We start from the raw sequence: 27,108 nt of genomic DNA, 5'->3' as shown, positions 1-27,108 counted from the left end.
AATACTGGGGATTTTAGTTAAAGTTAAAAACTTAAAACACGTGGGCACACTGCCCTTCCTAACTCTGCCTTCATCAGCTCAGAAACGGCTCAGAGACAGCAGTGCTAGAGGATCCAGGAGCAGACTTTACTCTTCCCATTAATTTACCTTCCCACATTTTCCCGCCTTTTGGAAGCCTAAAGATACTCTTCTTTATTTCATCGCTATGTAAGATTCATGGCTCTGGCCAAGTGCGGTGGCTCACACCTGTAATCCCAGCACTTTGGGAGGCCTAGGCAGGTGGATTGCTTGAGGCCAGGAGCTTGAAATCAGCCTGGCTAACATGGCGTTACCCTGTCTCTACTAAAAATACAAAAATCAGCCGGGCATGGTGGCACACGCCTGTAACCCCAGCTACTCGGGAGGCTGAGGCACAAGAATCGCTTGAACCCAGGAGGCGAGGTTGCAGTAAGCCGAGATCATGCCACTGTACTCCAGCCTGGGCGACAGAGCAAGACTCTGTCTCAAAAAAAAAAAAAAGAAAAAAAAAATTCATGGCTCTTTGTTAAAATACTATTTAAATAAGGTCCCTAAGCCACTGCCTGGAGAGAGAAATACTTTTGAACTGAGGCCTCTCCCACTTGATGGGTACAGCATGTTAACAAACTTGTTTTTCTTTTGTTAATCTGACTCTTGTTTTCAAGTGTCTCAACTAAGAACCTAAAAAGGGTAAAAAAAGAAATGATGTTTTCTCTCCAACAGTGTGTTTTTATTTCTTTCATCTACTTGTCCAGTAATCATTTTAAAAAAGAAAATAGCATTAGTTACTGCCTATGTGATGTGGCCCCTGCTTATCTGCACTCTCCCTCCTGTTTACTGTTCCAGCCACCTCAGCTTTTTCTCTGTTCCTCTAGCATGGCAAGCTTATTCCTGCCTCATGACTCTTTCACATGGTGTTTTCAGATTTTCTCTGTAGCACTCCGCACGCATTGTCCACCTAAATTCTATTCATCCCTCAGGTAGCAGTTTAAATACTGTGTCCTCACAGAGGATTTCTCTAACACTGCCTCCTCTCTCCCAGTGAAGCTAGTTCCTGTGATTATGGGCTCACCTAAATCCCTGGGTTTTCTTTTTTGGCACTTATCACAAGCTGTAATTATACCATACGTTTTATTATTTGTCTTCCTCACCAGAGTTCCACAAGGGGCAGGAATGTGCCTGTTTTGTTTTATGCTTCATCCCTTGTGCCTTGCACAGTAACTATAACCCAGAAGTTGCACAACAAATATTTGCTGAATGAAAGAACTTGCCCGTAGTGGACCCATGTTAGTGCCTGGAGTCAATTTCTTTACATGCTCATAAAACATCTTTTGATAATCCATGCCAAAATGTTCTAGAGATTATTGAAAATTTTCCTACTAGTTTTCAGAATGTAATTTTTTTCCATATAGAGCACTTTTTTTTTTTTTTTTAAAAGACAGAGCCTCCACTGCATGTCTACTAAAAATACAACAAATCTCTCAGTCTTGCTCTGTCGCCCAGGCTGGAGTGCAGTGTCATGATCTCGGCTCACTGCAACCTCTGCCTCCCAGGTTCAAGTGATTCTCCTGCCTCAGCCTCCCAAGTAGCTGGGACTACAGGCGCCCACCACCAGGCCTGGCAAATTTTTTGTAATTTTAGTAGAGACAGGGTTTCACCATTTTGGCCAGGCTGGTCTCGAACTCCTGACCTCGTGATCCGCCTGCCTTGACCTCCCAAAGTGCTGGGATTACAGGTGTGAGGCACCGCGCCCGGCCTGAGAACTTTTTTATAAATAAAGTTTGATTATTGTGTTGTATGGATATATGTGTGTGTGTGTGTGTGTGTATATATATATATATATATATATTTTTTTTTTTTTTTTTTTTTTTTTGAGATAGAGTTTCGCTTTTGCCGCCGCCCAGGCTAGAGTACAGTGGCACGATCCCTTGGTTCAAGGGATTCTCCTCCCTCAGCCTCCGGAGTAGCTGTGATTACAGGTGCCCGCCACCACGCCCAGCTAATTTTCTAATTTTTAGTAGAGATGGGGTTTCGCCATGTTGGTCAGGCTGGTCTCAAATTCCTGACCTCAGGCGATCCACCGGGCTCGGCCTCCCAAAATGTTAGGATTACAGGCGTGAGCCACGCACACAGCCTATATGGATGTAATTTTAAGGTAATACCAAATATTTATAAAAACAACAAAACCCTGCTCTATTCCACAGTCTTACTCTCTAGATATGCAACTACTTAAGCTAAACAGGTTTGGTCAATCTCTATCTTTAAAAGAAGTCCTTTTTCATATTTAAAAAATCAAAGACATTTCATCCTCTGACCCTTTCCCCACTGTCAATAATTTCAATAGTATTTCCATTTGTGGTTTGCAATCACATTGGCAATTTCTTTCAGTATCTCTTAGTATCGGGGACTAGAAATTTTACTTTTTAAAAATTTATTTCTTCATTTTTCTTTTTCTTTCTTTTTTTTTTTTGGTAGAGATGGTGTCTCTCCATGTTACCCAGGCTGGTCTGAAACTCCTGGTCTCCCAAAATACTGGGATTATAGTATCGGGGACTAGAAATTTTACTTTTTAAAAATTTATTTCTTCATTTTTCTTTTTCTTTCTTTTTTTTTTTTGGTAGAGATGGTGTCTCTCCATGTTACCCAGGCTGGTCTGAAACTCCTGGTCTCCCAAAATACTGGGATTATAGGCATGAGCCACCACACCCAGTTGAAATTTTAATTTTTTAAAAAGTAGGAGAATTTCTCTTATTATCTTACTTCAATGGTGTTCTCTTCTCTTCTCTTTTGTTTTCTTTTCTTTTTTGAAACAGGGTCTTCCCCTGTTGCCCAGGCTGGAGTGTAGTGGGACATTCATAGCCTCGGCCTCCTAGGCTCAAGGGATACTCTGCATCAGCCTCTTGAGACTACAGGTAAGTGCTTCCATGGTGAGACAGGGTTTCACCATGTTGGCCAGGCTGGTCTCGAATTCCTGAATTCAAGTAATCCACCGGCCTCGGCCTCCCAAAGTGCTGGGATTACAAGTGTGAGCCACCATGCTCGGCCTGATTTCCAGATTTTAAATGTGATACGTTTCCCCACAAGCCCCACGTTTTCCAGAAGAGCTAGCTTGACACAAACTAAATTTTGCTCATGGATGAAATGTAAAGAATTTATAATCAAGTGGCTTCCTCCCCTCCCTGATGCCCTGCCACTGATCCCTCATGAACATTACTTAGGAAGACCCTTTGCCCCAACTCGTTTTTTAAAAAGTGAAATAACAGAAAGTGAAGAGGTTTTCTGAGTATGTTAGCAACTCTCCACTGTTAAGCAGGTCTTCTCTAGGTTTACAACAGAAATAGCTAAGGAGGCAGAGCTCACACCTACTTTGTCTGTCTTTCTGATACTGAACAAAACCTTTACTCAACTTTGCTGCTTTCTAATGATTCTGTCCTATTTCTACGGTTTGTTTTTTTTTTTTTTTTTTTTTTTTTGGCAAACTCCTCTAGCAAATTATCTGCACAGTTATTGTCACCTCTTAATGTCAAATAACAAATAATTTGGTTTTAGTCTCTATTGAAATATAATTAAGGGCCATTATCTACTCCTGAATAGTCACATTAAAATGCCTCTTCTCAGTCTTTACTGAGAGTTCCCTATTGAGTTTGTTACTGCAAACCACTCTATTAAGGAATGGTTTTTCTTCTCTTTATAATTAAAGAAAATTACATGAACAGTATAGCAACATTAATACAGCTCTAGATAAAAGACAGAAAAAGTCACCCAGAATGTCACTACCCATCCAAAAGTAAACATTTTTTAAAAAGTTTTCGTTGTTGTTGTTGTTGTTTTTGAAATGGAGTTTCATTCTTGTTGCCCAGGCTGGAGTGCAGTGGCGCAATCTCTGCTCACCACAACCTGCGTCTCCCGGGTTCAAGCGATTCTCCTGCCTCAGCCTCCTGAATACCTGGGACTACAGGCATGCGCCAGCACGCCTGGCTAATTTTGTATTTTTAGTAGAGACGGGGTTTCTCCATCTTGGTCTGGCTGGTCTCAAACTCCTGACCTCAGGTGATCCGCCCTCCTCGGCCTCCCAAAGTGCTGGGATTACAGGCATGAGCCACTGTGCCTGGCCAAAGTTATGTTTTTAGGACACTAGCAGCTGGGTGCAATGGCTCAGCCCGGCCAGCATGGTAAAACCCTGTCTCTATTTAAAATACAAAAACTTAGGCATGGTGGCGTGTACCTGTAATCCCAGCTACCCAGAAGACTGAGGCAGGAGAATTGCTTGAACCCGGGAAGCAGAGGTGGCAGTGAACCGTGATCGCACCACTGCACTCCAGCCTGGGTAACAGAGTGAGACTCCATCTCAAAAAAAAAAAAAAATTATTCACATTTCACCCATGAGCAAAATCTAGTTTGTGTTAAGCTAGCTCTTCTGGAAATGTGAGGCTGGTGGGGAGATGTATTATATTTAAAATCCTGAAATCAGTCTGAGCGTGGTGGCTCACACCCAGGTAGGTGGATCATCTGAGGTTAGGAGTTTGAGACCAGCCTGACTAACATGGTGAAACGCTGTCTCTATTAAAAATACAATATTAGACCGGATGTGGTGGCTCACGCCTGTAATCCAGCGCTTTGGGAAGCCAAGGCAGGTGGATCACCTGAGTTTGGGAGTTCGAGACCAGCCTGACCAACATGAAGAAACCTCATCTGTACTAAAAATACAAAAATCAGCCGGGCATGGTGGCACATGCCTGTCATCCTAGCTACTTGGAAACCTGAGGCAGGAGAATCGCTTGAACCTGAGAGGCGCAGGTTGTGGTGAGCTGCGATCACGCCATTGCACTCTAGCCTGGGCAACAAGAGGGAAACTCCATTATCAAAATAAAAAGGCTGATGTAGTGGCACATGCCTGTAATCCCAGCTATTTGGGAGGCTGAGGTAGGAGAATCTCTTGAACCCAGAAGGCAGAGGTTGCAGTGAGCTGAGATCACGCCTTTGCACTCCAGCCTGGGCAACAAGAATGAGACTTCGTCTCAAAATTAAATTAAATTAAATTAAATTAAATTAAATAAATAAAATAAGGGCGGGCGCGGTGGCTCATGCCTGTAATCCCAGCACTTTGGGAGGCCAAGGCGGGCACATCACCTGAGGTCGGAAGTTCGAGACCAGCCTGACCAATATGGAGAAACCCCGTCTCTACTAAAAATACAAAATTAGCCAGGCGTGGTGGTGCATGCCTATAATCCCAGCTACTAGGGAGGCTGAGGCAGGAGAATCACTTGAACCCGGGAGGTGGAGGTTGTGGTGAGCCGAGATCACACCATTGCACTCCAGCCTGGGCAGCAAGAGCAAAACTCCGTCTAAAAAAATTAATAAAATAAATAAATAAAATCCTGAAATCAGTTAAGCCTTAGTGAGGGTGTCTTAGGGCCTCCCCAGATGGGTGTATGTTTTGAGGAAGGAAGAAAGTAGAGAGAACAAAAATGACAAGGGGGCCGGGCACGGGGGCTCATGCCTGTAATCCTAGCATTTTGGGAGGCCGAGACGGGTGGATCACCTGAGGTCAGGAGTTCAAGACCATCCTGGCCAACGTGGTGAAACCCCGTCTCTACTAAAAATATAGAATTTAGCTGGGCATGGTGGCATGCACCTGTAATCCCAGCTACTTGGGAGGCTGAGGTATGAGGATTGCTTGAACCATGGAGGTGGAGGTTGCAGTGACCCGAGATTGCATCATTGCACTCCAGCCTGGGCAACAGAGCAAGACTCTGTCTCAAAAAAAAAGCAAGGGAAAATAATGATTAGGTTGATGAACAGAAAGGCCCTTAGGCAAAATTATGCTTTTCCTATGTAGTTCTGGAAGTAATGTCCTCCTCTTAGTTTAGCAGAAAGGATTGCCTCTTACTGGCAGAATTTCTTGCTAGGTAGAAAGGAAAGGTAGAGCCGGGCGCGGTGGCTCAAGCCTGTAATCCCAGCACTTTGGGAGGCCGAGACGGGCGGATCACGAGGTCAGGAGGTCGAGACCATCCTGGCTAACACGGTGAAACCCTGTCTCTACTAAAAAATACAAAAAACTAGCCGGGCGCAGTGGCGGGCGCCTGTAGTCCCAACTACTTGGGAGGCTGAGGCAGGAGAATGGCGTGAACCCAGGAGGCGGAGCTTGCAGTGAGCTGAGATCCGGCCACTGCACTCCAGCCTGGGTGGCAGAGCGAGACTCCGTCTCAAAAAAAAAAAAAAAAAAAAAAAAAAAGAAAGGAAAGGTAGAACCAAGCCAGTGGAGATGTATTTTTACAAAGCACTGGATCTTCCCACACTTCTCAGATAACACTATGTAAAGAGTACCTTCTAATACATAGAACACTCTTTATTTAGGCCAAATCAAGGTTTCTGGATACTCTATAGTGGTCAGGCTGGGTAAACGGTTAGGGAGGGAAGGAAAGGGACTTTTCACATCATATCTGTTGTATCTTTTAAATTTTGTATTATGAACATGTGTCATTTATTGAAACAGTAAGTTGTTACTTTAAAGACTCAATTAAGGCTGAGTAGCAAAATTTAAGATTTAGTTGTTTGGTCAGCATAGCCTCCAGTATTTATTTCTTTTCTTATCCAACTTGTTCATCCGCTTTGTGATTTTGTACTGTGGAGTTTTAGTTTAGGGACCTCTCCCTGCAAGTGACATCCCCAAACAGAAGTTATCAAATCTAAGGTAAACAGATCAATTTATGCCTGACATTTCATTTTCTTCCATAAGCTCTGTTTCCCACCAGCAAACAAAACATCTTGTTAAAACAGAGACTGTCCACTTCAAGCTTCAGATGAGAATTACAGTCAGATTCCAGCCCTGCTATTTACAAGCTACGTGACGTTCTGCAGGGCATGCTACCGCTCTGGGATTGGGTTTCCTCATGTGGGACTGCAGAAGGTGCACTCAATTTACTAGATAGAGGTCAAAGGATGTACTTCAACTTCTGGCTCTGCCACTTTGTTGTTGTGCGACCTTGGACATGCTGCTTGGCCTGTAAGCTTCCGTTTCTGTAAAATAGGGATAACACTTCCTTCCAGGGAGGTTTTGAAAGTGGGATGAGGGATCTAAGATGCCTAGGACACATGAGTGCTTAAGCCATGTTAGTGTCTCCTCCTTCCTCTTCACCTGTTTCTTTCTGGGTTGTTTTTGTTTGTTTGCTTTTACTTTATAAAATAAGAACAGTGAACTACCTATTATGCAGATCTCCTGCCTTTCATAGTGCTTTCTAAACTGTGAAGCAGAAAGCAGAATGTGTGGTTGTTTGGGCACCAGGAGGACAAAGGGCCCCAGGCTTTGAATTTCTCTGACCTCTCTAAATTGTGTTTGAATTCCAGAGAAGAGCTCTGTTTTTCTAGGTGGGAATTAGGCAAGCTTTTCCTGGAGCTCACCCCAGTCAGCACCCTGAGGGCTGAGGGCTGAGGGCTTCCCTTCTGCAAGACTTCCCTGTCTTTGTGAGGCTTAGCATCACAAAGCCACCTGGAGAGTCATGGGTAGGTATTGTTCTTCAGAGACACCTGGATGCTGCCTCACTCCCTGAGCGGGAGGGAAAGCTGCTCTGGCCTTTGAAATATTGTATTGAAAACTCACACACAGAAGCCAAATCTGACAAGGATGATAAGCCAATATAATAATAATGAACTATGCCTGTTCTTCACCTACTGTGCTCTGAGAGAGGTCAGAATGCCTTTAGGCCAGTACTTTGATTTTTTTTTTCTTTTTTCTTTTTTGAGATGAAGTTTCAAAAAAGCTCTGTCACCCAGGCTGGAGTGCAATGGCATGATTTCGGCTCACTGCAACCTCCACCTCCCAGGTTCAAGCGATTCTCCCACCTCAGCCTCCAGAGTAGCTGGGACTACAAGCACACGCCACCATGCCTGGCTAATTTTTTGTGTTTTTCATAGAGATGGGGTTTCACCTTGTTGGCCAGGCTGGTCTCGAACTCCTGACCTCAGGTGATGCACCTGGTCTTCCAGAGTGCTAGGATTACAGGCACGAACCACAGTGCCTGACTAGGTAGAAGTTTAGAAGAGTTCATTAAGACTCTGCCACTTGGTGGATTTGTAACCTGTATTAAACATTAACCCCCTCTGGGCCTGAGTTTCTCTATCTTAAGATGAGGAAAATTAGTGAAATAATACCTAACACACTTCTTAGCTCCAACTAACTTTGCTAAGCCAGATGCTTACAAATTGAAATTTTTTTATGTCAACCCTGTCTTATTGCTTGGACAAAGTGGGAGAGAAGAAGGGTCTTAGTTTTTATACCGCAGCCAGCGTGTATCAGGCATTATATGAGGGACTTTATGCACACTAACCTATACACTGACTTCTATCACAGTATTGCTTTGTTAATTTGACAAATGATCTTCAAAAAGGGTGGGCACTTGTGCCAAGGGTACTATCACAAGGTTCTCTAATTTAAATCTTATCAAGGAAACAAGTAATCAAAAGACAGAAATGGGAGGCAGAATTGGTACATAATTTTAAAAAATTTGCATTGGTGTGATACTGTACTAGACACTGGAAATAAGGTAATCACAGTTAACCTACTAAACAGATATATTACTTGATAGCAATAGAGAGTACATAATATGTCTAAATCAAGTATCCTGTATAAATCACAGGTCTGCTATTTCTCAACACATTATTTGTTTCCTTCCTTCTCTACTTAAAAACGTTATACACATAATTCATAAATCATTCTCATTATAAAAGAGTCAACAACATAGAGCAAAGATTTAGGGGGCATTCTCTACTCAGCTTTCCTTTCAGCCCCCAGCCCCTTACCTCATTCTCCCACCACCCAATCCCCTTAACAAAGAACCACAGTGATGTATATTCCAAGTCATTTTCAAGTTAAATTTCATTATTGCTATCCTTACGTTTTCCTTTAAGGAAAAATAAACTCTGGGCTGCGTCCAGTGGCTCACGCCTATAATCCCAACACTTTGGGAGGCCGAGGCGGCCAGATCACAAGGTCAAGAGATCAAGACCATCCTGGCCAACATAGTGAAGCCCCGTCTCTACTAAAAATACAAAAATTAGCTGGGCATGGTGGTGCATGCTGTAGTCCCAGTTACTCAGGAGGCTGACGCAGGAGAATTGCTTGAACCCAGGAGGGAAGTCAGGAGATCTTGACACTGCATTCCAGCCTGGCAACACAGCGAGACAACGTCTCAAAAAAAAAAAAAAAAAGAAAAGAAAAACTCTGAAAAGGGTAAAGAAAAAGTGGGATTCAGTAACCTACAAAGCATTTTAGGCAGGACACTTTTCAAAATGCAGTTGGCAGAACTGGAAGTTGAACTGAGTGTGGTTTCCAGTACAGGGCATCTGGCTACCTTCACCTCAGTCAATACTGCTGATCGACTCTCTCTGGCTCTGGCTGGCCTGCCAGAGACAGCCAAACACAGGAGACATGACAAATTACTAGCATCTTTTGCTTCTTTGTTTTTTTGTGTGTGTGTGTGGAGAACAGGGTCTTGCTGTATCACCCAGCTTGATCTTGAACTCCTGGGCTGAAGCTGTTCTCCTGCCTCTGACTACCTAAGTGCTGGGGTTACAGGTGTAAGCCACTGCACTCTACCTTTATTTTTATTCCATATATTCATCAGTCCCCTTGTGCCCTGATAATGGCTAGAAATAGGAGTTTCTCTTACACACAGTACCAGGGACACGCTTTCTCTCCTTCTCTTTCCTTTCTAAAGGACAATGTCAAGGACATGTCCAGGACAGGTCAGAGAATGTTATATCAGAAATACTGCTGCTATATTTACCCCCACTTGCCTTTCAAGCAAAGCAATTTATATAATTCAAAACAAAACAAAACAAAAAACAGCAGAGGCAAACTGTCCTGGGTATCTTCAGAGAAGAAAAACATTGAATTTTAAAGCTGTGTATTTTACTTTGCAATAAATTTTTCTGGGGGCTAAAGATCCTTTTTCTCTTTGTTTTTACTTTTTAAAATTATCTGAGGAGAGAGTTAAAGAGATGTATCAGCTGGGTGCAGTGGCTTATGCCTGTAATCCCAGCATTTTGGGAGGCCAAGGCGGGCGGCAGGGGGGTGGGGATCACCTGAGGTCAGGAGTTCAAGACCAGCCTGGCCAACATGGTGAAACCGCATCTCTACAAAAATACAAAAATTAGCCAGGCATGATGGCGGGTGCCTGTAATCCCAGCTACTCAGGTGGCTGAGGTGGGAGAATCACTTGAACCCGGGAGGCAGAGGTTGCAGTGAGCCAAGATCGTGCCACTGCACTCCAGCCTGGGCAACAGAGCAAGACTCTGTCTCAAAAAAAAAAAAAAAACAAAGGCCGGGCACTTTGGGAGGCCGAGGCGGGCAGATCACGAGGTCAGGAGATCGAGACCATCCTGGCTAACCTGGTGAAACCCCATCTCTACTAAAAATACAAAAAAATTAGCTGGGCATGGTGGCGGGCACCTGTAGTCCCAGCTACTTGGGAGGCTGAGGCAGGAGAATGGTGTGAACCCGGGAGGCAGAGCTTACAGTGAGCTGAGATCGAGCCACTGCACCCCAGCTTGGGTGACGGAGCGAGACTCCGTCTCAAAAAATAATAATAATAAATTAAAACAAAACAAACAAAACTGTAACCCCAGTCAGCACATAAGAGTCCCAAATGTTAGATAGAGAATTAGGAGAGTGTTAGGGGAAGCTTTAAAGGAGAGAGTGGTATTTGAGACAGGAGGGGACAAGAAGACACTCCGGATAGAATAAAGAAAGGTAAAGAAGAACAAATGTTCAAGATGTGCTTAGGGAACAATGACTACACCAATCTGACACATGTCAAGGAACAATGGGTGATAAGTTGGGCTCACATTTGGAGAGGCTAAAAAGTCTGTACTTAATTCCATAGATAATGGAGTGTCTGATATTTTCATTGAGAAATGACATGATTAAGTAGTGCTTTAGGGCAATTAGTACGGCAGCTGCCCTGGTGGTGGGGACGGATTGGAGGGCTAAAAGCTCTAGGTGCTTCAATGAGGGTGATAGAGCATAACAAAGTCTTCCTACCTCTGCATCAAATGCTGCTCAAGGGAGAACTTCCCACCTAGCACTTACATATTCAATATTTATACTTAACCAATTACGTTTTTCGTTGGTCTTCTTTCTTTTCCAAGCCTGACTCGTGACTCCTGTAATATTAGAGAGTGAGCTGCCTGAGAATGGGCCCTTAATTGTTCTTTTCCTCTTCCTCCCTTTGTAACAGAGGCCCAAATTCCCTCCACACTGTGTCCAGCCTAGTGGTGAACCTCACTCAGGAGGAACAAACTGACACACAACTTCTGGGTGGGTCCAGCCTACACTTTCCTTCTGCTTTGGTTTCAGGCATTTTTGACAACATCTAAAACATCCAATTAATTCAGAGGGTTAAAAAAAGGGATTAATTGGCAGGAAGGTGGGGATGAAGAGGTGTGTCTGTGTCATAATGAAAGATAGATTTGAGTGATGGTCCTTTAAAAAAAATGTATGACATTCGTTGAGAAGTTATTGTATGTCAAGCATCTTGTAATTCAAATGTATTATCTCATTCATCTAGTTGACAAGCCTATGAGATAGTTTCTATTATTTTACAAATGAGAAAAGTGATGCAAAGAGAAGTTAAATAATTTGTTAATTATTCATAGCAAGTGACAGAGTCAAGATTTGAATTATGAGCCGGGCGCGGTGGCTCACGCCTGTAATCCCAGCACTTTGGGAGGCCGAGATGGGCGGATCACGAGGTCAGGAGATCGAGACCATCCTGGCTAACACGGTGAAACCCCGTCTCTACTAAAAAATACAAAAAATTAGCCGGGCGAGGTGGCAGGCGCCTGTAGTCCCAGCTACTCGGGAGGCTGAGGCAGGAGAATGGCGTAAACCCGGGAGGCAGAGCTTGCAGTGAGCTGAGATCCGGCCACTGCACTCCAGCCTGGGTGACAGAGCGAGACTCCGTCTCAAAAAAAAAAAAAAAAAAAAAAAAAAGATTTGAATTATGTCTCTTTGCTGTCAAAAGTTCATTATTTTGGCCAGGTGCGGTGACTCATGCCTATAATCTCAGCACTTTGGGAGGCGGAGGTGGGAAGATTACATGAGGTCGGGAGTTCGAGACCAGCCTGGCCAACATGGTGAAACCCCATCTCTGCTAAAAATACAAAAACTAGCTGGGCATGGTGGCATGTGCCTGTAGTCCCAGCTACTCGGGAGGATGAAGCAGGAGAATCGCTTGAACTCGGGAGGCAGATGTTGCAGTGAGCCAAGATCGAGCCACTGCGCTCCAGCCTGGATGACAGAGTAAGACTCCGTCTCAAAAAAAAAAAAAAAAAAAGTCCATTATTTTAACCACTGTAGACTACTGATTCTACGTTAGGGACCTAGATATCAAGGCCAGTGTATCTTCAATTCTTTAATCCATACCCTTGTGAGATGCAACAGTACTGTTGCCTGAGTGGTTGTTGAAGGAGTTTATTTTTTTGGTTTAAGACTTTGGGCCGGGCGCGGTGGCTCACGCCTGTAATCCCAGCACTTTGGGAGGCCGAGACGGGCGGATCACAAGGTCAGGAGATCGAGACCATCCTGGCGAACCCGGTGAAACCCCGTCTCTACTAAAAAATACAAAAAACTAGCTGGGTGAGGTGGCAGGCGCCTGTAGTCCCAGCTACTCGGGAGGCTGAGGCAGGAGAATGGCATAAACCCGGGAGGTGGAGCTTGCAGTGAGCTGAGATCCGGCCACTGCACTCCAGCCTGGGTGACAGAGCGAGACCCCGTCTCAAAAAAAAAAAAAAAAAAAAAAAAGACTTTGTTCCCAGAGATTAAATTGCAGATCCCTAACCTTCTCAATACTAAGTAGCTTCTAGGAGTGGATCTCAAAGCTTCGAAAGATTTTAGCCTGCCAGACAAATATCATTAATTAATTAATCCTTTTTCCCTTAAGACAGCCAGGTCTTCCACACTACCTTGATGGGTTTCTGGACAAAAAAAAAAAAACCAAAGGAATTTGGGTAGCATAAATATAATTAATCATTTCTATTAGGCTTCTTTCAAAAGGAGAAAACAACTCTGACACCTTCATTAACACCTCCATGGAGCCTCCAGGATAGTGGTACTAGGTCAGGACTCACATTAGAAATCCCTGTTCTGGGGACGGGCGCGGTGGCTCAAGCCTGTAATCCCAGCACTTTGGGAGGCCGAGACGGGCGGATCATGAGGTCAGGAGATCGAGACTATCCTGGCTAACACGGTGAAACCCCGTCTCTACTAAAAAAATACAAAAAACTAGCCGGGCGAGGTGGCGGGCGCCTGTAGTCCCAGCTACTTGGGAGGCTGAGGCAGGAGAATGGCGTGAACTCGGGAGGCGGAGCTTGCAGTGAGCTGAGATCTGGCCACTGCACTCCAAGCCTGGGCAACAGAGCGAGACTCCGTCTCAAAAAAAAGAAAAAAAGAAATCCCTGTTCTGACCTTTTCTGTTAGAATGCTTGACTGCCTGGTATTTTCCTATTAATACTAGGATTTTTTTTTCTTTTTTTGAGACAGAGTTTTGTTCTTGTCACCCAGGCTGGAGTGCAATGGTGTGATCTTGGCTCACTGCAACCTCTGCCTCGTGGGTTCAAGCGATTCTCCTGCCTCAGCCTCCCAAGTAACTGGCATTACAGGCACCTGCCGCCATGCCCAGCCAATTTTTTGTACTTTTAGTAGAGATGGGGTTTCACCATGTTGGCCAGGCTGGTCTGAAACCCCTGACCTCAGGTGATCCACCCACCTCAGCCTCTCAAGGTGCTGGGATTACAGGTGTGAACAACCACGCCCGTCCTCTTTTTTTTTTTTTTTTTTAACATATTCTATCTCATATGTAACAATCCAAGAAATATTAATAGCTATGAACTAGAATATGTTTAAAAAAACACTTCGGCTGGTAGCTCATGCCTGTAATCCCAGAACTTTGGGAGGCCGAGGTGGGCGGATCATGAGATCAGGAGTTCCAGACAAGCATGGCCATCCATGAACCCCGTTTCTACTAAAATACAAAAATTAACTGGGCATGACATTGGGTGCCTGTACTCCCAGCTACTTGGGAGGCTGAGATGAGAGAATCACTTGAACCTGGGAGATGGTGGCTGCAGTGAGCTGAGATCGCACCATTGGACTCCAGCCTGGGCGACAAAGCGAGACTCTGTCTGAACAAAAAGAAAAAAAAAAAGAAAGAAAAGGAAAGAAAAGAAAAGCAAACACAGGCTGGGCATGGTAGCTCATGCCTTTGGGAGGCTGAGGCAGGTGGATCACCTGAGTTCGGGAGTTGGAGACCAGCCTGGCCAACATAATGAAATCCCATTTCTACTAAAAATACAAAAATTAGCTGGGCGGCCGGGCACGGTGGCTCAAGCCTGTAATCCCAGCACTTTGGGAGGCCGAGACGGGCGGATCACGAGGTCAGGAGATCGAGACCATCCTGGCTAACACGGTGAAACCCCGTCTCTACTAAAAAATACAAAAAAAAAAAAACTAGCCGGGCGAGGTGGCGGGCGCCTGTAGTCCCAGCTACTTGGGAGGCTGAGGCAGGAGAATGGCGTGAACCCGGGAGGCGGAGCTTGCAGTGAGCTGAGATCTGGCCACAGCACTCCAGCCTGGGTGACAGAGCCAGACTCCCTCTCAAAAAAAAAAAAAAAAATTAGCTGGGCGTGGTGGCGTGCACCTGTAATCTCAGCTACTCGGGAGGCTGATGCAGGAGAATCACTTGAACCCAGGAGGCAGAGGTTGCAGTGACTGGTGATCATGCCACTGCACTCCAGCCTCGGTGACTGAAGGAGACTCCCTCTCAAAAAAAAAAAAAAAAAAGGATTTAATAAACAAATGAGAAGTGATAGGAGATTTTAGCAGATAATTCTGTTCTGCTATGGTGGAGCCCAGCCTTAGGACATGAGACACTACTCTATAAGCCTAGGACCCTGACTCTGGCTGTGGATGCTTCTGAACAGTGCTAAGTGGAAGCCCATGAAAGGACAGACTGTACTCAAGGCCTGTGGAAGAAAAGATGTTACAAGCCATCCCTCCAGTTTCCTGGACAAGCTCTGAGTCCCTGCCCAGAAACCAAAAGGTAAGTAAGTGTAAGTGGGCCAAATGCAAGGATTCCAGGTTTTCAGTCTTTACCACTGACCAACAAAATTACCTTTTTTTTTTTTTTTGAGACGGAGTCTCACTCTGTCACCCAGGCTGGAGTGCAGGGGCGCAATCTTGGTGCAATCTCGGCTCACTGCAACCTCTGCCTCCCAGGTTCAAGCAATCTTGTGCCTCAGCCTCTGGAGTAGCTGGGATTAACAGGCGTCTGCCATCACGCCTGGTTAATTTTTGTATTTTTAGTAGAAACGGGGTTCTTTTCTTTTTTTGAAATGGAGTCCAGCTCTGTCACCAGGTTGGAGTGCAGTGGTACAATCTTGGATCACTGCAACCTCTGCCTCCCTGGTTCAAGCGATTCTCTTGCCCCAGCCTCCTGAGTAACTGGGACTACAGGCACACCATGACGCCCAGATAATTTTTATATTTTTAGTAGAGACGGGGTTTCACCATGTTGGCCAGGATCTCATGACCTCGTGATCCACCCACCTCAGCCTCCCAAAGTGCTGGGATTACAGGTGTGAGCCACTGTGCCTGGCTAAAACCACCTTTGACATCTGGCCTGACCTCTCTGTTTCTTCTTCTTCCTTTTTTGTTAAATGAGTACTCAAATCAACAATAATAGGGCCAGGCGTGGTGGCTCATGCCTGTAATCCCAGCACTCTGGGAGGCCGAGGCAGGCAGATCACCTGAGGTCAGGAGTTCGAGATCAGCCTGGCCAACATGGTGAAACCTCATCTTTACTAAAAATACAAAAATTAGCTGGGCATGGTGGCACATGCCTGTAATTCCAGGTACTCGGGAGGCTAAGTCAGGAGAATCGCTTGAACCTAGAAGGCAGAGGCTGCAGTGAGCCAAGATTGCGCCTCTGCACTCCAGCCTGGGTGACAGAGCAAGACCCTGTCTCAAAAAAAAAAAAAAAAAAAAAAGACAAAATGAAACAATAATAGCTTCCATAGCCAGGCACTTTTTAAGAAAATTTACATAAATTTAAAAAGTAGTATTAGTAAAAAAAGAATATTTTAATTTATAAAACATTCTTGGCCGGGCGCGGTGGTGGCTCAAGCCTGTAATCCCAGCACTTTGGGAGGCCGAGACGGGCGGATCACGAGGTCAGGAGATCGAGACCATCCTGGCTAACCCGGTGAAACCCCGTCTCTACTAAAAAAATACAAAAACTAGCCGGGCGAGGTGGTGGGTGCCTGTAGTCCCAGCTACTTGGGAGGCTGAGGCAGGAGAATGGCGTAAACCCAGGAGGCGGAGCTTGCAGTGAGCTGAGATCCGACCACTGCACTCCAGCCTGGGCAGCAGAGCCAGACTCCGTCTCAATAAAAAAAAAAAAAATTATTTTATAAATCATTTTATAAATTAGAAACTGAGGCCAGGTGCGGTGGCTTATGCTTGTAATCCCAACACCTTGGGAGGCTGAGGTGGGTGGATCACAAGGTCAGGAGTTCAAGACCAGCCTGACTAAACTATTTTTAGTTTCTACTAAAAATACAAAAACTAGCTGGGTGTGATATTATGCGCACCTGTAGTCCCAGCTATTCGGAAAAAGAAAAAGAAAAAGGAGAAAAAGAAAAGAAAACTGAGGCACAGAGAGATTCAATACCTTGCCCAAGAATGCCCACGTATTCATGTACAAGACTGAGTCAGGCTGTGTGACTCCAAGGTGAGTAACCTATGCCAGTTACTGGGCATGGGCTGGAAGGGTTTGTAAAGGAAGCTGAAGACCATTCTCACCCTGCCCTGGGGAAATCATGGAATGGTGCTGAATAGAAAAGGCAAATTTAGGCTGTTCTAGGTTTCCCCTTCCAGAAATGACGTTGGCCTAAAACCATAGTCTTCAAATGTTTTTGCTCTTATATTTTATAAGAGATTTGAAAAACCACATACCCCCTTGTATGTTTTAAAGCTAGCAACTAACATCTTTCATTGTAAGTTTAAAGAGTTGTAAGAGAATTACTGGTTTTTTGTGATTAATATAATAAAACTATGAAAGCACCCCGTTTTGTTTTGTTTTTTTGGAGAAGGAGTCTCACTCTGTTGCCCAGGCTGGAGTGCAATGGCATGATCTCAGCTCACTGCAACCTCCACCTCCCGGGTTCAAGCGATTCTCCTGCCTCAGCTTCCCAGCTAATTTTTGTATTTTTAGTAGAGACGGGGTTTCACCCGGCTGGCCAGGCTGGTCTTGAATTCCTGACCTCAGGCGATCTGCCCGCCTGGACCTCCCAAAGAGCTGGGATTACAGGCGTGAGTCACTGAGCCCAGCCGAAAGCACCCTTTTAAAGGAATTTACAGGAATATAAATATAGTATTTCGATATTACCATCAATTTAGAAAATTCATGACCACACTCTTTTTTTTTTTTTTTTTTTTGAGACGCAGTCTCGCTCTGTCGCCCAGGCTGGAGTGCAGTGGCCGGATCTCAGCTCACTGCAAGCTCCGCCTCCCGGGTTTACGCCATTCTCCTGCCTCAGCCTCCCGAGTAGCTGGGACTACAGGCGCCCACCACCTCGCCCGGCTAGTTTTTTGTATTTTTTAGTAGAGACGGGGTTTCACGGTTTCACCGTGTTAGCCAGGATGGTCTCGATCTCCTGACCTCGTGATCCACCCGTCTCGGCCTCCCAAAGTGCTGGGATTACAGGCTTAAGCCACCGCGCCCGGCCTCTTTTTTGTTTTTTTTTTTTAATTTTTATCTTTTTTTTTTTTTTTTTGAGACGAAGTCTTGCTCTGTTGCCCAGGCTGGAGTGCAATGGCACAATCTCGGCTCACCGCAACCTCCGCCTCCCAGGTTCAAGCGATTCTCCTGTCTCAGCTTCCTGAGTAGCTAGGATTACAGGCATGCGCCACCATGCCCGGCTAATTTTGTATTTTTAGTAGAGACGAGGTTTCTCCACGTTGATCAGGCTGGTCTCGAACTTCTGATCTCAGGTGATCCACCCGCCTTGGCCTCCCAAAGTGCTGGGATTACAGGCGTGAACCACCACGCCCGGCCAATTTTTATCTTTATTTATATTTTTTGAGACAAGGTCTTGCTCTGTTGTCTAGGCTAGAGAGTGGCACATCACAGCTCACTGCAGTCTCGAACTTCTGGGCATCCTCCCGCCTCTCATGACTACACTCTTTAACTTTACATTATTTCTTTTTTTTTTTTGGAAATCATATTTTGAATCCATTTCTATGTAATCTTGTACTAATATAATTCAATGATTAAAAACATTTTATAGCCAGGCACAGTGACTCATGCCTGTAATCCCAACACTTTGAGAGGCTGAGGCAGGCAAACCACCTGAGGTCAGGAGTTCAAGACCAACCTGACCAACATGGAGAAACCCCATCTCTACTAAAAATACAAAATTAGCCGGGCTTGGTGGCGCATGCCTGTAATCCCAGCTACTCAGGAGGCTGAGACAGGAGAATGGCTTGAACCTGGGAGATGGAGGTTGTGGTAAGCGAAGATCACAGCTCTGCACTCCAGCCTGGGCAACAACAGTGAAACTCCGTCTAAAAAAAAAATTTTTTTATTGATTCCCTCTTAAATATATTTTTCTGCAACAAAAATATATAAATTGAAATTGATTTTTTTAAATCTCCAGTGGCCATAAAGCTCAAATTGTTTTAAAAAATTGGACAGGTGCAGTAGCTCACACCTATAATCCTAGCACTTTGGGAGGCCGAGGCAGGCGAATCAGGAGGTCAGGGGTTTGAGACCAGCATGACCAACATGGTGAAACCCCATCTTTACTAAAAAATACAAAAATTAGCCAGGTGTGGTGGCACACATCTGTAGTCCCAGCTACTCGGGAGGCTTGAACCTGGGAGGTGGAGGTTGCAGTGAGCCGAGATTGCACCATTGCAATCTTTTCAAAAAAAGAAAAATTACTGTAACTAGTAGTATTTATCAAAACAACAGATATTACCAGTTTTTATATTAGTAAATAATGTTTTTTCTTTCTTTTTTGTTTTTTTGAGACAGAGTCTTGCTCTGTTGCCCAGGCTGGAGTGCAGTGGCATAATCCCGGCTCACTGCAACCTCTGCTTCCTGGGTTCAAGTGATTCTCCTGCCTCAGCCTCACGAGTAGCTGGGACTACAGGCATGCATTACCACACCAGGCTAATTTTTGTGTTTTTAGTGGAGACGGGGTTTCAGCGTGTTGTGCAGGATGGTTTGGACCTCTTGACTTCGTGATCCGCCCACCTCAGCCTCCCAAAGGGCTGGGATTAACAGGCGTGAGCCACTGTGCCCAGCCCAGTGTTTTCTTAAGAGGTAAAATTTTATTGGAAATTTGTCTCTTAAGGAGATAAAAGCGGGGAGGTTCTTAATGATTCCTTAATTAAAATAATTGTCCATGGCCAAGCACGGTGGCTAATGCCTGTAATCCCAGCACTTTGGAAGGCCAAGGCAAGAGGATCCCCTGAACCCAGAGGTTTGAGACCAGCCTGCGCAACATAGTGAGACCCTGTTTCTACAAAAACAACAACAGCAACAACAACAAAAAGAAATTAGCTGGGCATGGTGGCATGCACCTGTGGTCCCAGCTACTCAGGAAGCTAAGGTGAGAGGATCACTTGAGTCTGGAAGGTCAAGACTACAGTGAGCCACGTTTGTGCCACTGTGCATCAGCATGGGCAACAGAGTAAGACCCTGTCTCTAAAAAAAAAAAAAAAAAAAAAAAATTGGTTGGGCACGGTGGCTCATGCCTGTAGCCCCAGAACATTGAGAGGCCGAGGTGGGTGGATCACGAGGTCAAGAGTTCGAGACCAGCCTGGCCAACATGGTGAAACCCCGTCTCTACTAAAAATACAAAAATTAGCCGGGTGTGGTGGCACGTGCCTGTAATCCCAGCTACTCGAGAGGCTGAGGCAGGAGAATTGCTTGAGCCTGGGAGGCAGAGGTTGTAATGAGCCAAGATAGTGTCATTGCACTGCAGCCTGGGTGACAGTGTGAGACTCTGTCTAAAAAAAAAAAAAAAAATTGTGTGCCAGGCGCAGTGGCTCACACCTGTAATCCCAGCAGGAGAATTGCTTGAGCCTGGGAGGCAGAGGTTGTAATGAGCCAAGATAGTGTCATTGCACTGCAGCCTGGGTGACAGTGTGAGACTCTGTCTAAAAAAAAAAGAAAAAATTGTGTGCTAGGCGCAGTGGCTCACGCCTGTAATCCCAGCACTTTGAGAGGCCGAGGCAGGCAGATCACTTGAGGTCAAGAGTTTGAGACCATCCTGGCCAACATGGTGAAACCACGTCTCTACGAAAAATACAACAATTAGGTGGGCTTGGTGGCAGGCGCCTATAGTCCCAGCTCAGAAGGCTGAGGCATGAGAATCACTTGAACCCAGGAGGCGGAGGTTGCAGTGAGCTGAGATCATGCCACTGCACTGCAGCCTAAGCAATAGAGCGAGACTCAGTCTCATAAAAAAAAAAAAAATTTGGAATTCTCCCTTTGATACCTTACACGTTTTTTTCACCCCAGAGTAATGCATCATTTGTCAGGATTAGGGAAGAGTAAGAGATAAACATTTTTTGATAAAGTGAGAAGAGGGCAATTGAGAAAATGAGATGGGAAAAGAAAATCAGGGCTGCAGATGTCCTCTGGGGTGCATCAAATTGAGGATCTAGAAATTGATTTATTTGAAACTAACCACTGCCCTGTACCCCTTGGAAAGTATTTACAGACCTACCCTAACCACTACTGGCAGCCCTGATGATCTCCATGTTAACTGTGTTTCTCCCAGCCACACCTGCCCAGAGGGAGAAACTGGGTCATGGTAGCAGTAACCAAGTAGTGCTCTTTGTTCCTTACCCCACCAGATTTATACAACCTATAACCCTCTCAGTGATCTTCTGAGTCCTTCTGGAGTCTCTAGGGTGGATTTCATATGCTCACTAATTGGTCTTCTTGGCCTTTTTGTGGTTTCTGCTCATTTCATTCATCTTCGATAGCCTGGCACAGTAGAACGGCTAGCCTCTTAGCTGCCAGAGCCAAACAGACTGTTCCATATGAGAAAACCAAACTCTGGACTCCTGGGGCTTTTCTGGTGTGGTGGTGACCTTCCAGAGGGAAATCTACCCCTACTCCTATCCAGTATTCTTCCCTGCCATGAGGGGATTTAGAAGGGAAAGCACTCCCTGCTGACAGTTCTTACAGGGGTTTGTGAAACAAATAATCCCATTTGGTCACCCTTTTGGTTGAGAAGTAGTGATAAATGCTCAAAGTGGTCTGAAGTGCCAGGTGCTATAAAAGAACAGAGAGGGGCCTCTCATCCAGGACTGCACTTTATATTTCAGCATTACCCACTATTTTTTCATACCCCATGACTCAAAAGATTCCCTCTCAAGCCTTTGCTCTTTGGTCTCCTTGATGAACTCACATTCACCCTTCAAATCTCAGTTCACTCCCTTCTTTCAGGATGTTCCCATTCCTCTAATGCCCTTGAGAGTTTTCTGCTATCTCCATGCTTTTACTACATTTTGGTTTATTTGCTCTTACTATATATTTGCTTGTTAGTCTTTGTATCCAGTCAGACTATGGACTCCCAAGGGTGCTGGGACTCAGGAGACACCACCTTTAAGTATGACTGTAGGATACCAAAATATGCCACCCCAAAACATGCCTTTTTGGCATATTGATTATTTCCAGCTGGTTATTTTGAGAAATTGCAGACATAGCAGTAGCTTTGGAAAGTTACTCTTGCAAGAGAAATGTGCAGTTGACCCTTGAACAACATGGGTTTGAACTGCACAGGTCCACTTATGCTCAGATTTTTTCTTTTTTTTGAGATAGAGTCTCATTCTGTCACCCAGGCTGGAGTGCAGTGGCATGATCTTGGCTCACCGCAACCTCCGCCTCTTGGGTTCAAGCGATTCTCCTGCCTCAGCCTCCTGAGTAGCTGGGATTACAGGCATGCGCCACCATGCCCAGCTAATTTTGTATTTTTAGTAGAGACAGGGCTTCTCCATGTTGGTCAGGCTGCTCTTGAACTCCTGACCTCAGGTGATCCACCCACCTCGGCCTCCCAAAGTGCTGGGATTACAGGCATGCGCCACGATGCCCAGCTAATTTTGTATTTTCAGTAGAGGTGGGGTTTTGCCATGTTGGCCAGGCTGGTCTTGAACTCCTGACCTCAGGTGATCCGCCCTTCTTGACTTCCCAAAGTGCTAGGATTACAGGCGTGAGCCATGACGCCCGGCCTAGAAATATTTTTTAAATTAAGAAAAAGTTGGGCTGGGGCCGGGCGCGGTGGCTCAAGCCTGTAATCCCAGCACTTTGGGAGGCCGAGGCGGGCGGATCACAAGGTCAGGAGATCGAGACCACTGTGAAACCCCGTCTCTACTAAAAATACAAAAAATTAGCCGGGCGCGGTGGCGGGCGCCTGTAGTCCCAGCTACTCAGGAGGCTGAGGCAGGAGAATGGCGGGAACCCGGGAGGTGGAGCTTGCAGTGAGCCGAGATCACGCCACTGCACTCCAGCCTGGGCAACAGCGTGAGACTCCGTCTCAAAAAAAAAAAAAAAAAAAGAAAAAGTTGGGCTGGGCACAGTGGCTCACGCCTGTAATCCCAGCACTTTGGGAGACCAAGGCAGGTGGATCATGAGGTCAGCAGATTGAGACCATCCTGGCTAACACGGTGAAACCCCTTCTCTACTAAAAAAGAAAAATACAAAAAATTAGCCGGGCATGGTGGCGGGCACCTGTAGTCCCAGCTACTTGGGAGGCTGAGGCAGGAGAATGGCGTGAACCCGGGAGGTGGAGCTTGCAGTAAGCCGAGATCATGCCACTGCACTCCAGCCTGGGCGACAGAGCAAGACTCCATCTCAAAAAAAAAAAAAAAAGAAGAAAAAGTTGAGTGTGTCATAAATGCATAAAATATATGTAGATACTAGTGTACTTTATTATTTACTGCCATAAAAGATACATAAATTCGTTACAAAAAGTTAAAATTTATCAGAGGCCAGGCACGGTGTCTCACACCTATAATCCTGGCACTTTGGGAGGCCAAGGCAGGTGGATCACCTGAGGTCAGGAGTTTGGGACCAGCCTGGACAACATGGTGAAACCCTAAAAATACAAAAAATTAGCCGGGCGTGGTGGCACACGCCTGTAATCCCAGCTACTTGGGAGGCTGAGGCAGGAGAATTGCTTGAACCCAGAAGGTAGAGATTGCAGTGAGTCGAGATCATGCCATTGCACTCCAGCCTGGGCGACAGAGCAAGACTATCTCAAAAAAAAAATTTTTTTTAATAAAAACTTACACATAAATACACTTAAAAACACTTGCATCATTCACAGTGGAAATAAATGCAAACAAATGTAAGGATGCAGTATTAAATCACAACTGCATACAATTAACTGTAGTAGGCTGGGCACAGTGCCTCACACCTATAATCCCAGCACTTTGGGAGGCTGACATGGGCAGATCAATTGAGGTCAGGAGTTCAAGACCAGCCTGGCCAACATGATGAAACGCCCATCTCTACTAAAGATACAAAAAACAATGAGCCGGGCATGGTGGTGCACGCCTGTAATCCCAGTTACTCAGGAGGCTGAGGCAGGAGAATTGCTTGAATCCAGGAGGCGGAGGTTGCAGTGAGCCAAGATTGCAAACATTGCACTTCAGCCTGGGCAACAAGAGTGAAACTCTGTCTCAAAAAAAAAAAAAAAAAAAGTGATCTCTTAGTTCTCACGTAGTTTTCATCATGTTTAGTTATACCATAAACCTTGAATAACATCTTGGGATCATATGAAGTGCTACTAGTGATGCTGGAAGTGCTCCCAAGAAGCACAGAATAGTTATGTCATTACAAGAAAAAGTTGAATTGCTTGATTTTTCCATATTTTGAGGCATGCAGCTTGTAGTTGTCTGCCATTTCAAGATAAATGAATCCAGCATAAGAACCATTAAAAAAAAAAAAAAAAAAAAGGAAATTTGTGAACTGTCACTGCAGCTACACCAGCAGTCACGAAAACCTTGCACTTTTTGCAAACTACCTTTATATCTTGTACTGAAAATGCAACTTTTATATTGGTGCAGTAATGCTATAAGAAATACCTATATACTCTAATATGATTACAGAAAAAGCAAAGTCATTATATGACAACTTGAAGCAAAAAGAAGGTAAAATCTAAAGGGAGAGAATTTAATGCTAGCAAAGGATTGTTTGGTAATTTTAGAAAGAGGTTTGGGTTTAAAAATGTCAAGATAACAAGAGAATTAGCTTCTGTCAACTAAGAGGCAGCAGATGATTTTCCAGATGTTATGAAGATCATTGAGGAAAAAGGGTATCTACCTGAATAGGTTTTTAATGCAGATGAAAGTGCTTGATTCTGGGGAAAAAATGACGCAAAAGACATTTATTAGTAAGGAAGAGAAGTGAGCACCAGGATTTAAGGCAGGAAGTGATAGGCTATCTCTTCTGTTTGTACAAATGCAGTCAGGTTTAGATTAAGACTGCCCTTATCTGTAAAGCTGCTAACCCTCAAGCTTTGCAGGGAAAAGATAAATACCAGCTGCCAGTCTTTTAGTTGTGGAACAAGAAGGCCTGGATAATGAGAATCCTTTTTTCTGCATTGGTTCCACTGATGCTTTGTCCCTGAAGTCAGGAAGTACCTTGCCAGTAAGGGACTGCCTTTTAAAGTTCTTTTGATACTGGACAATGCCCCTGGCCACCCAGAACCCCATGAGTTCAACACCGAAGGTGTCAGAGTGGTCTGTTGCCCCCAAATATGTCTCTAATTCAGCCTCTAGATGTAGGGTTCATAAGGACCTTTAAGGCCCATTACATATGATACTCTATGGAAAGGATTGTCAACAGTATGGAAGATAACCCTGATAGAGAGGAACATCATGACAGTCTGGAAGTATTACACCATTGAAGACATCATCATTGTTATAGAAAAAGCTATGAAAGCCATCAAGTCCAAAACAATAAATTCCTGCTGGAGAAAACTGTGTCCAGATGTTGTGCATGACTTGTCAGGATATATGACAGAAGCAATCAAGGAAATAATGAAAGAGATTGTGGATGTGGCAAAAAAGGTGGGAGATAAAGGGTTTCAAGATACAGATCTTGGAGAAATTCAAGAGCTAATATACACTACACCTGAGGAATTAACAGAAGATGACTTGATGGAGATAAGTGCTTCCAGACCAGAACCAGATGAAGAGGAAGAAAATGTAGAGGCAATAGTTCCAGAAAACAAATTGACATTAGATAATCTGGCAGAAGGGTTCTGATTATTCAATGCTGCTTTTGACTTCTTTTACAACATGAGCCCTTCTGTGATATGGACACTAAAACTAAAGAAGGGTTGGTACCATATATGGAGGCTGGGAAGTCCCAAGATCAAGCTGCCAACAGATTTGGAGCCCAAAGAGGGCTGGTTCCTAATAAATGATGCTTTCTAAATGTGTCTCACAGCCTCCCTCCAGCCTCTTTTTTTTTTTTTTTTTTGAGACGGAGTCTTGCTCTGACGCCCAGGCTGCAGTGCAGTGTCGCGATCTCAGCTCACTGCAACCTCTGCCTCCTATGTTCAAGCGATTCTTTTGCCTCAGCCTCCTGAACACCTGGGACTACAGGCGTGTGCCACCACGCCCAGTTAATTTTTAAATATTTTTCGTAGAGACGTGGTTTCACAATTTTGCCAGGCTGGTCTAGAATTCCTGACCCAAAGTGATCTGCCTGCCTCAGCCTCCCAAAGTGCTGGGATTACAGGCATGATCCACCACACCTGGCCCTCCAGTCTCTTTTACAAGGGCACTAATCCCATTCATGAGGGCTGTAGCCTTCTGACCTAATCGATTCCTAAAGTCCCCATCTCTTAATTGGTATCACATCAGGGCCTAAATTCCAACGGATGAATTTGCGGGGACATCAACATTCGGATCATAGCAGCACTTTTGTCTGTCTTGTTATCTTCTGCTGCATAAACAGAAGGGAGTAGTGCTCTTTAAATCAGCCCAAGCGCCTCTGGGTATCTTGAAGATAACCAGCTCTTTCCACAAGCCTTGGTGACTCTGGAGGTTCTCAGATCTGGAGGGTGCTGAGGAGGAGAGAGGTCAGAAGCCTCTGCGCATGAGTTATTGGACACAGCCAAGGTCAGAAGAATTCTTGATTTTTAAGTAGGTAGAGTATCTATCTCTGCTGGAGGGGAAAGGAGGGGCCTTCTGTGATTCTTCTGCCAGTTGAGATGAAAGAAACAGTCAATGGAGAACCAGCCTATTATCTGAGCTTAGCCCTCTCCAAACAATGCTCTTGTTGATACATTCTCAGCTCCTTTTCCAAGGGGAGGGAACAGCTGTAGGCTGATCTATGAAATCTTCTGGCCTGGAATTGGAAGGATCTGACCTGACTCTTCTGGGGGAGGCCATCGTATCAGGATTTTATCCAAGCAAGCCCCTGACTCAGATCTGTACATTCTATTTCACTGCATTTGTGCACAGCAGTGCTGCTCAAAATGTGGTCAGTCCTCCACTGGCATCATTAAAATACCCAAATTCTTGGGCCCCACTGCAGACCTACTAAATAGGAATTCCTGGATAAGACACAGGAAGCTGTGTTTTAACAAGCTCTCCAGGTGATTTTTATGTTATTCTAAACTATGAAAAGTACTGCTATGTGGGATTCTCTCTCTCACACACACATACACATACACGCACACCACACAGCTACCTAAAACACCTGCAGCTGCTAATGCCACTTGGTCATTTTCCTGTGGTTTTCCTCAGCGGGGCCCTGGGATTTGTTTTTCTCCACTGTGGACCTTGTTCATTTCCTGCTGCTTCCAAGAGGTTGGGAGAGGAAAGAGAGCAGGAATGAAGGCGGGAGGGGGAAGGGGTTAGCTAAGGCAGTGGAGCTTTCAAGAATGAAAAGGAAAAAGCTTAGTGACAGTGTTCCTTTGTGAAGAATTCAGCTTTATGTTGATGGAGCTGCAAGTCATTAGCAACCCAGGCATACGGCCTGGCCTGAGTTGACCGGG

The 27,108-nt window shown here is 44.9% G+C and overlaps 1 protein-coding gene across 6 annotated transcripts in view; it reads left to right on the top strand.

Annotated features, from left to right (window-relative positions):
• LRIG2 (leucine rich repeats and immunoglobulin like domains 2) overlaps positions 1–27,108 on the top strand; it is a 187,566-nt gene that overhangs the window by 73,132 nt on the left and 87,326 nt on the right. For 2 of the 6 annotated variants that reach the window (XM_065547570.2, XM_065547564.2), the window contains one exon: positions 2,832–2,930. The exons of 2 other annotated variants lie outside the window; for them this stretch is intronic. The gene's annotated coding sequence lies outside the window, so the exon portion shown is untranslated. Of the gene's footprint in view, positions 1–2,831; positions 2,931–14,997; positions 15,117–27,108 lie in introns of all 6 variants that reach the window. 2 more of the 6 variants (XM_065547562.2, XM_065547565.2) reach the window with 2 other exon arrangements.

This window comes from Macaca fascicularis, chromosome 1 (assembly GCF_037993035.2).
Source record: "Macaca fascicularis isolate 582-1 chromosome 1, T2T-MFA8v1.1".
Classification (NCBI taxonomy): Eukaryota; Metazoa; Chordata; class Mammalia; order Primates; family Cercopithecidae; genus Macaca; species Macaca fascicularis.
The sequence above is the reverse complement of the archived record's forward strand: the minus strand, read 5'-3'. Positions and strand labels throughout refer to the sequence as shown.